Raw genomic sequence first — 13,178 nt, 5'->3', positions numbered from 1 at the left:
CAGGAATGAGTAGTTTCCTGGCGCCGGGCTAAAGAAAAGACAACCTTGTTCTCTCCATCCCTTCCTCCTCTGTCGGGGAGCGAGGGATGGAGTACAACATTCTCTCTACTTTATCCTTGACAGAAGAAAGGAGGTCCAGCAGAATAACGAGAGCAGTGTATTAAGACTTTAGTTTTATATCTGTGAGGAGCATCCAGGCAGAATCGAATGGGAACTATTCTAAAGAGCTGGCAAAGAAAATCTAGTGCGCAAACAAAAACCTGGACCAGGCTTCATTGTAAACCAGTAGATCACAGCAATGGTTTCCCTTTGACAGCAGCCCTATATACTGTATATGAACACCCAGTGGCACCCGGTCTGTGGGGAAGCCCGGGCCTACCTAGTTATTTTAGAGTGTGTGTGTGTCGTGTGTGTCTGTGTCGGGGTGTATGTGTGTCGGTTTATTACTCATTGTTTGCGTGACGGCAAGGCGATAAATCATCTGAATCTTTATTGAATCTGATTCGTATCCCTCATATGCAACCCCCCCCCCCTTTTATGTAAGGCATCAATTTGCCGGCACAATCTACACCGAGGAAACAGTGTTACTCCGACATCTGCTGCATGAAAACATCACTTCCACCGTCTCCTGTGACAGATCTGTTTTAGGAGTCGCAACACAATGAGACTAACTCAGCCTCCGAGAGGACTGCTCCCCCATCCCTCCCTGAGGAGACGCCGTTGACGATCATGACCTCACTGTGTGTGTGTGTGTGTGTGTGTGTGTGTGTGTGTGTGTGTGTGTGTGTGTGTGTGTGTGTGTGTGTGTGTGTGTGTGTGTGTGTGTGTGTGTGTGTGTGTGTGTGTGTGTGTGTGTGTGTGTGTGTGTGTGTGTGTGTGTGTGTGCGCGCGCGCGTGCACCGGGGTCGTTGGGTGTCTCGGGTTACACCTATGCAGGTGAACGTCTGTCGTCGTGCGACCGGCTGCTGGAATGCCCCCGCTGTCGTGCGTAGCTGTTTATTAGAGATAGCTGTTAATTATGGGATGTTTGCTCGGCTCCGGAATGTGAGCACGGTTTAATTTGAGAGCTCTGGCACCGGTTCAAGACAGACGATGATGCCCAGAATAACGAGGGGAGGTTTCTGATGGTGAATATTTGTGCCGTTTTAGATTTAAGTTCCAGTCGCAAACAAATGCGGATAGCATTTGTTTTTTTTAACAACATTCGCCCCAAAAAATGTAGTGGATTAAATGCCTTGCTCATTGGCATCGTTGCATGTTCAGGGGGGAGATGGAACCGGCAACCTACAGAACTTCAGAACCAGCTCAAACCCCCCCTCAGTGGGTCTTGGAGTGACGCTGTGAAGATCGGTTAAAAAGGTCAGCGTGAATTAATTGGAAGCAGGGAAGTCTGCATTCCTCCCCAGACCACGTTCTTCGGGGATATTAACGCCAGCTCCGTGCTCCAGCAGTTAAAGCAATCAGCCATCTTTGTTGGCGTAACATCACTGGGTGGCTCGTGTGGACGTGTAGATAGGGCTGTCTCTCTCCAGCGAGCGTCTCGACGGTACAGCTCCCAGCTGTAGCTAATGCCAGGCATAATGTGTTTGTTATTTTCCCTCTTTATTTGTTCAGCGTCTATTTGTCTGAGAACATCCGCTGCTTTCTTCTGTCTGAGCGGTTTCATGTCATCTCTGGAGCGCCCGCGCAAAAACGCGCCCGGCATTATTATTTTTCCCTCTTCCAAACATCGAGCACGTCAATGTTCACATGATTGAACATTACAGTTGATGAGCAAACTAAAAATAGAAATGGATAGAATAGAGGTGATGATTACGATGAGTTGATGTGGTTGCATTGAGGCTCTCTGTGATGGTCAACCGCTGCCTTTGTTCACCGGAGCTCACGAGGCTGGGGCGTGCCCAGAATAAAACCGACCTATCGCGAGCGGCGAAGGCCGGCCTTGCAGCTTGCGATAGGTCGGTTTTATTGACGTCCACTCGATCGCTCGGCGGCGGGTCATAGGTTCAACAGGACGGCATGGGGCCGTTCCAAAACAACCCTGGGGCGGTGCCGGGGCCGGCGACGAGGCCTTGAATAAGACCGACCTATCACAGGCGGCGTGCCCAGATTTAAACCGACCTATCACATGCAGCGGGCCAAGAATATAACCGACCTATCACAGTCATTGGGCCCAGAATAAAACAAACCTATCGCGAGGGGCAGGCCCAGAATATAACCGTCCTATCGCGAGCGGTGTGCCGAGGATAATACCGACCTATCAAAGGTCTTCAAAAATCCCCAAATGTCCACAGTACATAACCTGTAAGCATCTGATTTCAATAGGTCAGTTGTCATCATTCATTTCATTTAACATTTGGTCATTCAGCAGACAGATTTATACAAAGCGACTCAGAGGGCAGGCTGAGAGCGATCCAAACACAAACGGGAGTCACCAGAGCATCAATTCAGATATTAACAACCGTGGATGTCAACCAAGGTTCTCCCCCCCCCCCCCACCAACGCCAATTCTCCTCAAACTCTCAGAGCTGCCTTCCCCACACCCCCGTGAATACCTCTGCTCTGTCTGCAGTCAGTCCACCACGCTGCACTGCGCCTACTGGCTGCGGTGGCACCTCCGCTGTAATTGGATAATACTGATGTTAATGCTAGCAATTAGCACCAAAGTGTCTGGGAGTTAACCCTGCGGTAGTGCTGCGGCTCTGGCTAAACGGCTAACACAGCAGATGCTGTGGAGATCGATGAAGGCTGGAGGGGGAGGAGCGGGAGGACGGCCGCGAGGCCCCGGAAGTGGTGCCCGGACGCCATCGTTAGCCGCTCGGCGTGAGGCTGAGCCGAGACGCGCTCCCTCGGGTTCCAACAGGAAACAGTTCCGCCGTTGGTCGTGCTGGTTCTCGGCGGCAGCGATATCGCAGAAGACAGGAGAACGGGAGGACTACAGCAGCTGCACACACGCACATAATCATATCTCTGAGGCTGCCGGCGCGCACTGGGCTGGAGGGTGGGATTACGGGATTACATTAAAACATTAAAACGTATACCAGAGATAGGCGCTGGCTCAGCTAGCCGGCCTGCGCCGTAGCGCCGTGGAGCAGGTCGGCGACGCGCTTGTTGATGCCAATTAGCAGATGTAATTCCTGTGGTTATGAAGTATGGCTGCTGATGATGTGTTTCTACATAAACACCTCAGTAAGACTGGGGGAGAGCAAACAAAACACTCGCTATTCAATGGGCGCTATTTGCATATTGGAATTGCTTCTGGTGTGCGCCGTGTGTTGCCAGCCGCTGTTCAAATTTAACATCGTATTTAACGACGGAACCTGTGTTTGTCTTGGCGTCAGCAAGCGCTGGGATTGGCTAATGGACCCGGGCGCTCTGTGATCTGCTTTTCCGGTAGGGCTTCCTGTAGGGGACGGAGACGTGATGCGTTAAAGGTCTTTCCCCAAGATGTAAGACCCGGATTGGGCTTCGCGAGGTTTGTTTACCGCGTTTACCGGTCTTGCGTGTTCCAACGGTTTATTAGGTATCTAATAAATCGCTGTCTAATGAATACTTCATTCACTGCCTCTTCCGTGGTCATTACAATATTATGAATAGACTGCGTCGGGTTCTCCGACGTCTCTCCCTCTTGGCCTGCCCATAACAGGTTCCAATATTAAGGGCTGCCTAATATTAGTTTGAATTTTGATTTCTTTTTTGATATTCGAATAACGAAGTTCGGAGTCAAAGCCCGAGCACACACACACACACATCCATCCATGCATACACAGGCACACACATCCTTGCATATAGCTGTCAATATATAACAGACATGCTAAAAGTCAGAGCATATGCACATACACACAGCGTTAAACCCAGACACACACACACACACACACACACACACACACACACACACACACACACACAGCCTTGCATATAGGCGTCGATATGCTTGCATACATGCCTAAAAGTCAGAACATAGACCCATACACACACAGTTCTACACACACGCACACACAGCCGTGTGTATGCGTGCATACACAAACAGACAAGCAAAAGCCCATGCTTACACGAACCGATGCACATGTTTAAGTAACGAGGACACAGGGTTGAGTGGGAGTGGAGGCTCTGAGTCAAGCCTCCGATGTATAATATCTCGGGTTCCTACCCACACGATGGCAGCTGTGTGCCGGCCAGCACACACACGCACTCCCAGGCTCCGCCGAGGCGACCACACACAGACGGTGTGCGATGCCCCGCACACCGACGGGCGGTTGACATGTGATTACCCCCGGGGTGGTGATGTCTGCTGGGGGCCCGGGGCAGGGGGGGATGGCCGCTGGGTCTGTGACCCCGTAGTTGTGCTGGAGAGGAGACGGAACACGCAGAGTTATCTAAACACAACCGACAGGGCGTAAGGTCACCCACCTCACTCCCACCCGGCGAGAGTAAACACGCATATTCAACGGTTTCTCTGGACAAAATGCAGAACGACATTCCCATTTATTCTCAGCGAGGCGGTAACGCGGAAATAAAAGCCGAACTGGATGTTTTTCGTCCAAACTGGATGTTTTTCGTCCATGTTTTATTTTCTTTATCCTCTTTGAACATTCCTATGTTGACCCGTTTTTCATTTATTTTTAATGTTGTCACTGAGGTGTGTTTGTGTGTGGGTGTGGGTGTCGTCTGATGTGTGTGTGTGTGTGTGTGTGTGTGTGTATGTATGCGCGGGCCGTAGTGTGTGTGTGTGTGTGTGCACCGTATGGTGTGTTTGTGTGCACACACAGCTGTGATTACTAAACTGCTATAGCCTTCAGTCGTCAACACAGGGCTTACTCAACACACACACACACACACACACACACACACACACACTGCCTTAATGTACACATACAAGCCCCGCCCCTGTTGCGCTGCTGTTTTGACAGCTAGTGAAGGGAAAGGTTTGCAATGTGCGTATATTTTTAGTCTGCTTCCTCCCGTACTGTAAAGTGAAGCTTTGAGCGGTGCTGTCTTCACTGGGCCAGTCATCGGCGCTCGTCGCTGCGCCTGACACACACCCACACACCGCGGCAGCTCCCCAGTCCTCCCTTCGCCCGACTCCTGTGAACCAGCCCCACGCGTATGTTGTTGTGAAGAAGCTGGCTGATGTCCCTAATGCCAGCCGGAAACACACGCACACTCGAAAGACACAACCTGGTGAAGTCTCATGTCCCGACGCCAGCCGCAAACACACAAACATTTGATTAACACAACCTAGTGACGTCTAATGTCCCCACGCCAGCCGGAAACACGCACACAGTTGATTAACACAACCCAGTGAAGTCTAATATCCTGACGCAAGCCGGAAACTCAGGCACACTCGATTAACACAACCTAGTGAGTGTTCGTGGTGTAGCACGACGAAGGGGAAACAGTGGTTTATATTTCTCTTTCGGTCTGAGTTCACCTAGATGCATAGCCTCCCCCTCCTACCCCTCTTATACACTTGTTGTATTTTCTATGTCCTGGCACTTAAAAATGGTACTTATCCTAGCTGTCTTTGTTGTCTACGGAGAATGGGTTGAACTAGCGATTGTTAGCGCTTGGCAGTCGGTTCTTTGAACTTCCTTTCTGGGCCGACAGCGATATATTGTTGTTTCTCCTTCTTCTGGCAAATGTACTAATTGTAAGTTGCATTGTGTAAAAGCACCTGCTAAATGCCCTGAATGTAAACTTACATGTACATTTTTTGTTTCCTCTACAGCCAAACACACACACATGATAGTTGGGTATGGGGTCAGAATAGTCTCATTAATAATGAATCCACAGAGAAGGATTCACAAATGTATTTTGTGATTTATGTATAAATTACTCTCTTCTCACAAATACATTTCAATGCACACACAAATGGATATCGGTATGTATAAATGTAGAATATATCCCTAAACAAATGTTTCACAAACACATTTCTGATCCTCACACAAATGCATCTTGTTTTAAATAAATGTAATATTAATCCATACATATATGAATTAAAAACATATTTGCAATTTCATCAAAAATGTATTTGGATGTTGTTACATTCATATACAAACTGTTAAACTTGAATTAACAAGAAGCTTTTCATTTTTGAACTTGTTTGCATTTCTGTGTGAAATGGTCTGTATTTATATGTGGATTTCTGAGACTCTCCTGACGTGGCTGGATTCACAAATGCATTTTTTTTCAACAAGGAACTCTCTGTAGTCTATCAGATGCCTCCCTCGTTTTCAGCCAATCATGTGAATCAAGTGATTGGCTGAAAACGAGGGAGGCATCTGATAATTTTTTTATTCATATATTTATGGATTTATATTACATTTATTTAAAACATTTGTGTATGGATCAGAAATGTGTTTGTGAAACTTATTTTTGTTTATGGATTTATTTTACATTTATGCATACCGCTATCCATTTGTGTGTGCATTGAAATGTATTTGTGAGAAGAGAGTAATTTAAATATAAATTACAAACTACACCTGTGAATCCTTTTCTGTGCATTCATTATTAATGAGACTGTTCTGAGCCCATAGTTGGGTGCTACACTTCTCCTCTAAGACCCGTGTTAACTAGCAGGTTTGATTACAACCTCACTTAAACCCAATTAGATGAAAGGTGCTGTTGGTAAGTTTTAAAAGCTTTTAATGCCTGTTAGTGATTGAATCGCTTAGTGAATATCTGTTCTGGTTGGCTTGGCGCATGCCTCTCTCTGATTGAGGCATTTAGAATGTCAGGGATTGTTGGTGTGAAAAGTCAAAGAAATGTAAGGACCTGGCATAAAAAGTAGAATCACCACTTGATAACATGAATCATTTCTGATGGGTTGTTGCAGGCGTGGGCGGTCTGAACGGAACTGCCGTAACATTTCAGATTAACTTCGGAGCAGAGGTTGGCATGGCATCTGAGTTCATTATATCTTTATCTGCAAACTTGTGACTCAGCGTCTTGGCTGGCGCATGGCAACCCAACTTTGTGGAGCAGGTCCTGTCTGCCTGCCCCTCAGAACTCAAGGATTCTCTCCTACAATAGCAGTCGGTCTGCCTCTGTTCATCTGGTCATGCTGTCGACCTTGAGGGTGCTTCACTCTCCCGGTTCGGTGTGTGGAACATTGTACATCCGAACGGCACAAGAAAAACATCCTTGACTTGAAGGACTCCTGACGGGCTGTGATGCCAGCTTCGTCTTGTGCCCACCCATTGTACCCGAGCCCTGTAATTATCCATTGCTGGTTATGCTCCTCTTCACTGCGGGGAAACAATGCTCAGACACTTCCATCGCCTCTTCTGCCTAAATCCCGCTCGCACTCTCCTGTTGTTTTTCTCTTCCTGTAATCGGGTCGCAGCGTTTCGGTTCCACTCGACGGCTGACTTGTGCCAGCAGCGCTGCCAGCCAGCAACAGCAGCCAGCACTTGGTCCGTTGCCATAGGAACCGGTTCCATTATTCCTCGGATGATGTTGGGATGGCCGACAGGGGCGTTAATGGCAGCCCTCCACCGCTGGAACTCTGGGACGGCGTGTTGACTCACGAACAGCCCGACATGACATGGACTCTGCTGCCTCCGCGGTGAATCAGCCGTTTCCAACGGCCTTCGCAAGGTCTCACGACCACCAACGACGACATCTTGAAACACCCCCTACCCCCCCACACGCGTCTATTGCCTGATCTCAGTTCAGGTTTTCTCTGCTTGATCTTCAATCGCAGTTTGCTGTTCTCAACAATTTCCCTGCCTCGTTTATCCCTCCATGCTTTTATAGCCCCCATCCTCCCCTCAGCTCACCCTCTCCCCACTCCTCCTCCTCCTCGCTCCCCTCTCCCCCCTCCTCCCCCTCTCTCCCCTCCCCCCTTCTCCTCCTCTTGTTTTGTCCTCCTCCTCTCTCCCTCTCCTCATCCTCTCACCTGCTCCCCCCTCCTCTCCCCTTCTCCTCATCCTCTCCATCTCTCTCCATCTCTTACACACCCGTCAGACAGAAGGCATCACATCTCCCCCTAGCCAATGTGACGTTTGGCATGAGTGGAGCTTGCAGAATGTCCTGCATATCAATATCATGACGAGTGTGTGTGTGGCATGTGTGGCATGTGTTGAGTGTGTGTCTGTGTATGTGTACTCTGTAGCTCTAATGTTTGTGTGTCTGTGCGTCTGTGTCCAGTGTGTGTGCCTGTGTATGTGTGCGCTGTAGCTCTAGTGTGTGTGTCTGTGTGTTGGTGTGCGTGCAGGTTTGTGGCGGGGCCTGTGTTTGTGCAGTGTGTTTAAGTGATCGTCGTCAATAGGTGAGAGCCTCCACCATTAGCTAACAGGCAGCGGTGCGGTGCTAATTAAGTGTCATGTTTTATCTTCAAATATTTATTCTGTTCTAACGAGCAGAGTTATCTCCCAGTTTCCCACTTTTCTCCCGCTCTGTAAATCTCCCAGTATTGCTCTTTCTCCCTCTCGCTCTGTAAATCTCGCTGTATTGCGCTGTCTCTCTCTCCCTCCCTCTCCCTCCCCCCTATTGCTTGCTTTCTGTGTGAGTGTAAATCTTTCTATCTGTAGATCTCCCCCCCCCACACCCCTGGAAATCCAATTCTTCCTGCTCTATCTCACTGCCTTCCTAATTTGCTGGCTCTCTTCCACTCCGGGTTTAATCCATATTTTTTATCTTCTGTTTTTCTAATCCACACTTGGGCCAATTTAGCTGCTTGTCAATTTCTCTATCTCTCGCTCACTCTCTCCCTCCCCCCCTCGCTCTCTTCCTCGCTCTCTCCCTTTATTTTCAGATCTCTCTCCTTCGCTCTCCATTTCTCTATCTATCTCTCTCCCTCTATCTCTCTGTTTTTCTGTTTATCTCTCCCTCCCTTTCCCCTTGGTGTAATGCAGAGGTTGCGGTGTTACAGCCCAGATTTCCTCTGGGAATGTGTCACACAGGTACACAAAACTGCCCAAATGTTCTCCCTCCCGCCTGGTCTCCACGCCAACCTTTCAAACCTTCTACGGAACCAAGTCTCTCTCTCTCTCTCTCTCTCTCTCTCTCTCTCTCTCTCTCTCTCTCTCTCTCTCTCTCTCTCTCTCTCTCTCTCTCTCTCTCTCTCTCTCTCTCTCTCTCTCTCTCTCTCTCTCTCTCTCTCTCTCTCTCTCTCTCATATTTTTGTATCCATTTCCCTGTGAACTCAGCCCCGACTCGACATGTGTCATAAAAACTGCTCAGAGGTCATACAGAGGTTGTGTGTTATACCACTCAGAGGTCATAAGAGTGATGATTGTTCAGTCCATCCCTCTGTTTGTCAGTAGAAGCTCTCAACGCACCAGTGCAAGTAGCATAATGAGGTAGAGGTATTCATTCTGACATACTCGACGTTATCAACATCCCCTTTTAAATTCACATCGCTTCTCATGTGGTCAATACACATATACCCACTGCGTATATTACTTTCTTCTGGGACATCTGAAACTCCAGTGTGGGATTATTAAAGATGTAGGACATTTGATCTTATCTTCTGTAGATGAGAAGGATTCAGGTACACAGATTGTAAGCGTTGAGTTGTCTGGAGGCTGGTTCAGTTGAGCTAGGAGCAGGGCCCAGCAGGGGGGGCCGAGTTGAGGAGGCCCCCCTGGTCCTAGGTTCACAGCAAACGCGACGGGGAGAGACGACTCCATACAAAGTCGACGTAGAGACGCGTATCAGGTGACATTTGTCGCTAGAAAAACCTGCAAATAGTTTTGACATGTGGTGAGGCATGAACGCCCTGGTACGGGCGCGAGCGCGTTCACGAGGATTTAGTAGCGCAACGCCCTGAGCGACTTAACGTTACAGCCAATCAGCGTTGAACTGGCCAACCGTTCCCTGCAGTGCAGACCGGAGTGATCCGCAGCATTGGAGGGGAAAGTGATTGTTGCCGTTTGCGACTCCCGGAGCTCTATTTATAATAGTATATATATATATATATATATATTAGAGCTGTCAAGCGATTAAAATATTTAATCGTGATTAATCGCATTAATGTCATAGTTAACTCACGATTAATCGCGATTAATCGCAAATTCTTTTTCTATGCTAAATATCCCTTGATTTTTTTGTCCCATAATTCTTCTCATTTTAATTCTCTTATCAACATGGTGAAGTGCATCGGCTTGCCTTGTGCAAATGATTTTTTATTGATAACAACATTGGCATATACTGATCAAAACAGGACGATAGAAAAAAAGAGCCTATAGTGCAATTAAACGACTGCTTTGAACAAATGTCATTTGAACATAGCAGTCAGGCCACTGCTTCTTTGTTTTGAGCCAAAGAAATTATTATTATTATTTTTTTAATAAAATAATTGCGTTAATTGCGCGATAATTTTTTTGACGCCGTTAAAATTGGTTTGCGTTAACGCCGTTAATAACGCGTTTAACTGACAGCTCTAATATATATATATATATATATATATGTGTGTATATATATATATATATATATATATATATATATATATATATATATATATATGTATATGTATATATATGTATATATATATATATATATATGTATATATATGTATATGTATATATATATATGTATATATATATATATATAATCAATCAATCATATCACGGCCAGAGCTGTGTGCGCCTCCGGATGATATTATGAATATACTGCGTCGGGTTCTCAGACGTATCTGATACCTCCACTTCTGGTACTTCAAAAACAACTCATCTTCCTCATACACTAAAGTTGCGTAATAAAACTTGCACAAATCATACGCCGACGGATTATGATTTGTCACGTGACAAAACTCATGAGACACCGTGACCAGGCGACAAATGTGGTGTTTGGTGTGAACGCACAATGCCCAGCGCCGTGCAGAGGGAACAACCAGCCTCCCAGACAGACTGTAACTTTGTTCCTCGAGAATGTACCTAGTGCTCTGCAACACACACACACACACACACACACACACACACACACACACACACACACACACACACACACACACACACACACACACACACACACACACACACACACACACACACCCCCCCCACCCCAACCAGGTGCAGGTCCATACAGGGGCTGGCTGCTCGTTGAGATGAAATTGTGTGTGTGTGTTCTTGTTCCGACTCGTGGAAGAGGCGGAGGACCTAGAGTTCCTCTCTCCAGGAATGTCAAACTTGAGAACATTTCTTGTTTCTACGGCAAATCGTTCCCGCCGCTTACCTATCCCCTCAGCCAATAGGAATGCTGCAGATTCCACATGGCCTTAAGGTTATTTTTCAACAAGGGAGCGAGACACACACACACCCACTGCCGCAGGCAAACATTTACACAGAATTGTTGCGTCATGTCTTGCAAAAAGCTGCATTTAGAAATGCATAGTCACACATCAAAAAAAAGACACAAACAAAGACATACACGTACACAAAGACCAGACAAACACAGACACACACACACGCACAAATACATGAATCACACACACAAAGACACACACCCACATAATTAATTCGGAGGAGAAATTATGCACAGAGAGGCAGTGTTCTGGGAGCTTTCTGGGTTCTTTGATGTGGTTCCTTGGTGTCATGTGATCTGTTCTGCATCTCCTGGAACATAAACCCAACAACACCCTAAACGAGCCCCCCTCTTGGGTACACCCGTCATCTCCAGGGTAGTTCTGTTAAACCACTAGTCGCACTCACTGTCGTGTGTGTGTGTTGGTACGAGTGTGTGTGTGTGTGTGTGTGTGTGTGTGTGTTTTAGTACGAGTGTGTGTGAGAGAGTGTGTGAGTGTTTATATGGGTAGCGCCCAGCCCTCCATTTGGCCTCTTCTACTTGGCCCCCTGGGGCTCTGAGGGTCTGTTTGATTACCTGACTGGGGTCAGAGCTCCACACACCACCTGTAGGTGAGAGGTTTCCACATGCACACACCTCATGCTTTGTGTGTCTGTGTGTGTGTTAGTACAGGTGTTTTTGTGTTAGGGTGAGTTTGTGTTAAGGTGAGGATCAGCCCAGAGATGGACAGATGTTTAGTGTGTGTCGTCTTTTCTCCTCGGGTTGAACCTGTCAATCAAAACCGTTACCATGGCAACCGGGCCTGTTGTACTCCTGCATCCGTCTCTCTCTCAATTACATTTGACTGTTTATCCCTGTCTTTGTCTCTCCCCGTTTCACTACTTATCTCATTCTCTCTTTATTTCTCGTTCTCTCTCGTTCTCTCTCAAGGTTTGAAAGCTATGACTCCTCCTCCTCCCCCCCTCCCCCCAGACCCCTGCTGTGTCTGTAGTCATGACGAGTGATGGTCTTGCAGCAGCTGGTCCAGCCCTAAACCATGTTGACCTTGCAACGAAAATGTTAATTCAATACATTTTCCTGTTTGATTTTCCGCGCCGACTCTAAGAAGGCAAACATCGACGCACCTGTCTCCTGACATGCTCACCTTGACGGAGAAAACATGACAGCAACCTCTTTGAAGCTGGCAGCTGAGGCTGTGTGTGTGGGGGTGTGTTTAAGATAAGGCTGTATTAACAGACTAAGTATAAGTTCAAGGCTGTTTAAACAGACTAAGTATAAGGTAAGGTTTTATAAACAGACTAAGTATAAGATTAAGGCTGTATTAACGGCTAACAACGGTAGCCGTGAGGGCAGTCCTGCTAATCACCCGGTCTTGCCTTGGTGACGCTCTTCCATCCAATGGGACGCCGTCATCACGGCCTGGTGTTGGAGCACCACGACGTGGGTGAGGGGCAGATGCACCAGCGTCGTCCGATGTGAAGATGGGCTCCAGGGTTAGCACCCGCAGAGATCAAACCCATAGAGCTGTGAGCCACAGGTGTAGGGCAGCAGCTGCAGCAGCAGCAGCTGCACTCCCCTGGTAAAGAGATACTCCTAACGGCTTGGTCAATACCGGCTTAAAGACATCCACTCCAGGGCCACTAAAACACAGCTCTCTAAAGAGCTCTGTGGGGAGGTGGGCAGAGAGTGGTCCTCCCCGCTGAATGTCGAACCGTGGTCGTCTGGTGGTGGTGGTAAATGGATTGCATCTATACACGGCGCTTTCCTACCCAGTGGCCACTCAAAGCGCATTACAATATTGCCTCACATTCACCCATTCATCAACACTTTCACAGCTTGCTAGCTCGGCAGAGTCATGCGTCTTGCTCAGGGACACCGCGACACTAGGAAGGGCCGGGGATCGAACTAGCAACCTTAGGGTTACCAGTCCA

The 13,178-nt window shown here is 47.6% G+C and overlaps 1 protein-coding gene across 1 annotated transcript in view; it reads left to right on the top strand.

The window, feature by feature from the left end:
- The window catches only part of ndst2a (N-deacetylase/N-sulfotransferase (heparan glucosaminyl) 2a), a 79,411-nt gene that overhangs the window by 45,617 nt on the left and 20,616 nt on the right, over positions 1-13,178 (top strand). The gene's annotated exons all lie outside the window — the stretch shown is intronic.

This window comes from Gadus macrocephalus, chromosome 15 (assembly GCF_031168955.1).
Source record: "Gadus macrocephalus chromosome 15, ASM3116895v1".
In the NCBI taxonomy this organism is placed as follows: domain Eukaryota; kingdom Metazoa; phylum Chordata; class Actinopteri; order Gadiformes; family Gadidae; genus Gadus; species Gadus macrocephalus.
The sequence above is the reverse complement of the archived record's forward strand: the minus strand, read 5'-3'. Positions and strand labels throughout refer to the sequence as shown.